The sequence below is a fragment of the Phodopus roborovskii genome, unplaced genomic scaffold (assembly GCF_943737965.1).
Source record: "Phodopus roborovskii unplaced genomic scaffold, PHOROB, whole genome shotgun sequence".
In the NCBI taxonomy this organism is placed as follows: domain Eukaryota; kingdom Metazoa; phylum Chordata; class Mammalia; order Rodentia; family Cricetidae; genus Phodopus; species Phodopus roborovskii.
The window spans coordinates 26,046,702-26,051,121 of NW_026126480.1; the positions used below are offsets into that span (position 1 = coordinate 26,046,702).

The 4,420-nt window shown below is 45.9% G+C and overlaps 1 pseudogene; it reads right to left on the bottom strand.

The window, feature by feature from the left end:
• Nucleotides 1-1,172: 1,172 nt before the first annotated feature.
• LOC127227634 (RNA-binding protein FUS-like) lies at nucleotides 1,173-4,100 on the bottom strand (annotated as a pseudogene).
• Between the last annotated feature and the right edge of the window lie 320 nt (nucleotides 4,101-4,420).

Here is a 4,420-nt window from a genome sequence, read left to right on the forward strand (position 1 = left end):
GAAAGGAGCAAAAATAAACAGTGTCCCTGCTGAACTGATTACTGAAGGGAATTTTTTTCTTATTTAATACTGTTGGATATTATGCAAACCTCCCTCAAAAAGAACTTCCAGATAAACATAAGCTGCTGTGTTCCATTTAAAGGATTACCTTACAAATGCAATAGAGGTGAGTCTGCCCAACTCTAGACTCTCTGATAGCAGTCACCACTGGCAAGGGCTGCTGGGAAGGCGGTCAGGCTGGGATGTTAGATACGGAATTAGCTACTGAAGAGTTACATGTAGAGTTGAAGCAGTTTGTGCAGCCAGAGAGCTGAACTGGAGGAATATGTGTGGCCCTGGCAAAGGCAGGATTTCTTGGTTTGAACTTCCTTCCCAGGATGGGAAATGTAAGACATGGCAGTACTTTTGAGAACTGTTCACTCCAGTGCCATCACTAGACTGTTCATAAGACACAGAGCTATCAGTCCCAAAGAGAAAGGTCACATGTTCTCTTAACAGCCTTACACAGGCTCCCGGGTCACAGGAAGGCAGCCAGCATGCAACCCAGTGTTAGTTGGGTAAAGAGGATTTATTGGATCATACACTTTAAGGATCAAGGGCTAGATAGAGCTGCCAGCATAATGTGATTCTGGGCTGAAGTGACATCATTGAACTCATTCTCTCTCCATTTATTTTCTCTGTGTTGCCTCTTAAGTTCATCATGACAGGGGGTATGTGACCTTGGAGTAGGCTTTGCTAAGTTCTGATGGTGACTCAGTTATTTTAAATGAGCCATGTGCCCAGCCGGTAAACCAGACACGTGGATGAATATGATGGTCGGAGTTTTACCACATCTCTGGACTTAGTGTTTCTCAGAGGCCGAATCTTCTCTCCTCCCTCCCTCCCTCCCTCCCTCCCTCCCTCCCTCCCTCCCTCCCTCCCTCCCCTTCCTTTCCTTTCATTTTTTAAAAACTAAAATGCTTGTTTTTAATGGGAACAGGAGATGTGGTTACAATTACAATTCTTTCTCTCCCTCCCTCACCCTCCTTCCCCTCACCATTCAATCATTCACCTCCTCTTACACACACACACACACACACAGAGAGAGAGAGAGAGAGAGAGAGAGAGAGAGAGAGAGAGAGTGGAGAGAGAGAGAGAGAGAGAGAGAGAGAGAGAGAGAGAGAGAGAGAGTATTAGGTATAGGAAGAAGACATAGATGTTTCCGGATAGGAGTCAGGTTCATCTGTCCTCTCCCTGCCACCCTGTCTGTGCTCATCCCTGGAGTCCATCTTGACAGGGTCAAAACCATCTCTGTCCCTACCACCTCAGCCCCATTAGAAGACCCCATGGTCCCCAAGTCAGTCTGTGTATCTGCCTGCATAATATCCTCCTCTGCCATATTGATCATCTCGGTAGTTACTTCCATATGAGAGCCTCTTGGTCCCTTTATGGGACATTTGATTTAGGGGCCTCACATAGGTGGCATTCATTTACCTAAGAGAAGTTCATGTTCTCACATGTTGGCTTAAGACACTTCCAGGCCGTGGTTGGTTTCCACCTGCCACCTCCAGTGGGAAATCCTCCCTGGCCACCACTACCCACTGCCACCTTCTCCATGGGCTCTCCTTCCCCTCTGTCATCATGACCATTTCCACCACCTCTATATAAAGTGTGCTTATTGAGTAGCAAATGAAACCTTCATAGGGTTCCAAGAGAATCCTGTATCATCAAACCAGTCAAGAGCTCCTTTAGCTGAAGGTGGGTCATAAGATGAGGCTGTTGCCTCACTCTTCAGCTTGTTGGTTTCCAAGTCTATATACAAATGAATCATAGGCTATCCAGTTTTCTTACATGTCTTAATAATTCCAAAATGCTTCATGTAATCAGCCATACTTAATTGTAACATTCTCCTTCAGGCTTTGGACAAAGATGGTGTCTGAATTATCCTGTTCAGAATTGTGGCATTATCCTTGAACCCAAGGGCCATCAGACCTACTGAAGCTCCCACAGCCACTTCCACTCATGTCCCCTCTACCTTTAGGGCCAACTCCACACCTTTGTGCTCATAGCCACCACTGCTGTGGTTGTGACTATTTGCCACAACCTTCATAGTTGTGTTAAGCCTCCTCTGTAGCCACCACTGATGTTATCACATCATCACTCTTGTCCTTATTGTCATAATCATCACTGTCACCACTATTCATGGGGGACTGATCTTGGCCATAGTTGCCTCCACCACTCCCTTCACCACCCCACTGCTACTGTTGCTATGGTTCTGCTGTCCAAAAGCCTGACACAGGTTGCAGGAGAGTTGTTGCTGGCCATACTTTGTTGTTGTCTGCCATAGTCAGACTGTTGGCCATAGCCTCCACTCTGAATCCCTCCATAGCTGCTGACCTGAGAATGGCCATTTCACCTTCCTGAGGTGTCACTAGGAGCTGCCATTGGACATAGCCAGGGTAGGAGGACTGCTGTTCATAAGAAGATTGGGAACTCTGGATGCTGCCATAGCCTCTAGCAAAGCCACACCCCTCAGAAGCTGATTGGGGGCCCTGTGTTCCAGGATCTGTCCATAAGAAGAACCATAGCTGCCTTGGCTGTATTCTCTTGTGTCAACTGGCTGCCCATAGCCACTGTAACTTTGCAAGCAATAGGACTGATTGCTCTTTTAGGAGCAGTTCTGCCCAGGCTGGGTGGGGAAGGCCCAGTAGCATCATTGAGTTGCTTTCTGGGGATAGTAATTTGAAACCTTGTCCTCTCACATCACAAGGACAGCCACCCCACAACAAAATTCCAGGTTACAGTGAATGGATTCCAAGGGCATTGGCCAAAGGTTGTTTCTTGAAAATGGGATGGGGGGTGTATCCCTGGGAGTAAATATAATTTTATGGTTTCTGGAGATCAAGTGGATGCTTGATGGTACCCCCCCCCCAAAAAAAAAAACTTCAAAAGGTTCACTAGATTTCCCTCATCTATGATGGCATGCCCATTGGTGGTGTCTTTAGTGGAGTCCTGTCAGACAGCCATATTGTTGGGATTCCACGGCTGCTGCTCACCTGTCATATCTACAAGACACTAACTTGCAGCAGGGGTTTGTCCCTACAGAAAATTGATCCCCCCTCCCTCTCTCAGCAGCCATTAATTGCCGATAGCTTTTTATCTACTTGAAGGACCTTGTGAGACTAATATGGGAGTATATAGCTTGAAGTAACTTCAGAATTTAGGAAAGTAAAAAGGTACCATGAGTATGTGTGTGGTGGGGGAGAAGGAGAGCTAGAACCCCTTGAAATTGCTGAACACATACATATGAAGGAACTTCAACTGAGAAAGTGCCTCCATCAGACTGGCCTATGGGCAAGCCTGTGTTGTGCTTTTCTGATTAATGATTGATGCTATGAGGGCCCAGCCTACTGCTACCCAGTGCCACTCCTGGGTAAGTGGTCCTGGGATACATAAGAAAGGTTGCTGAACATGGGACCCAGGAGAGTGCCAGCAAGAAGCATTCCTCAATAGTCAGCACTTGAGTTCTTGTCTCCAAGTTCCTGCCCTGAGTTACTACCCTAATGTCCTTCAATGATCTAGAACTGTAAATGAAATAAACTCTTCCATCCATAGGTTACCTTTGCTCATGGTGTTTTATTACAGCCATAGAAAACAAAATAGAATACCATGTAAGTGTAATGATCTGAGTTTAAATTCCCAGCACCCATGTAAGAAAAATGTGCAAAGGACCTGTAATTCCAGTGCAAATTGGACAGAGAGGGGGAGGATCCTTGACAATTGTTGGACAGCTAGCCAAGCCAATAAATGAGCCCCGGGTTCAATAAGAGATCCTGTCTCAACAGATAAGGTGGGGGATAATAGAAGAAGACAGCAGATGTGCCCTCTGGCTTCTAAATGCACACAGCTGCAGACTCACCTGCAAACATACATGCACATACAAAGATGTGTAAACACACAAATAAAACAAAGTAAAACAAAATCATTCACCAAATGGGCATTAAACATCAATAAACCTATTAGGTATGAAGGATAATCTGCCTACCTCCAGCAACTTGTAGTTTCAAGAAGTTTTTCAAACATTGCTCGGAGTCAAAACCTTCCTGTTTCCAAGACCCCATTGTCCCATCAGCAAAATGAAATGTTCTGAAGCTGGAGACTGTATCTGTGAAGCTTAAATGAGGCAGCAGATTTTGCTTCTAGATTATAAATAATGAGTGGGACCCAGACTCTAAAACAAAGCAGAGTAGGTCTGTGGCCAGAGACAGGAAGGTTCCCCAGCAATGTGTGGCTCCTGTCCTTGAGTCTGTTACAATGACAGTTGAATACTTCGGTGGACTCCTGGACCCTACTTCAATGTGCCCTTCTCCAGTCAGAGCCGTATTAGGCTCAAATGCAGGAAGGAATTGAGGGAAGGAGGGAGGGCGGGAGGAAAGAATGG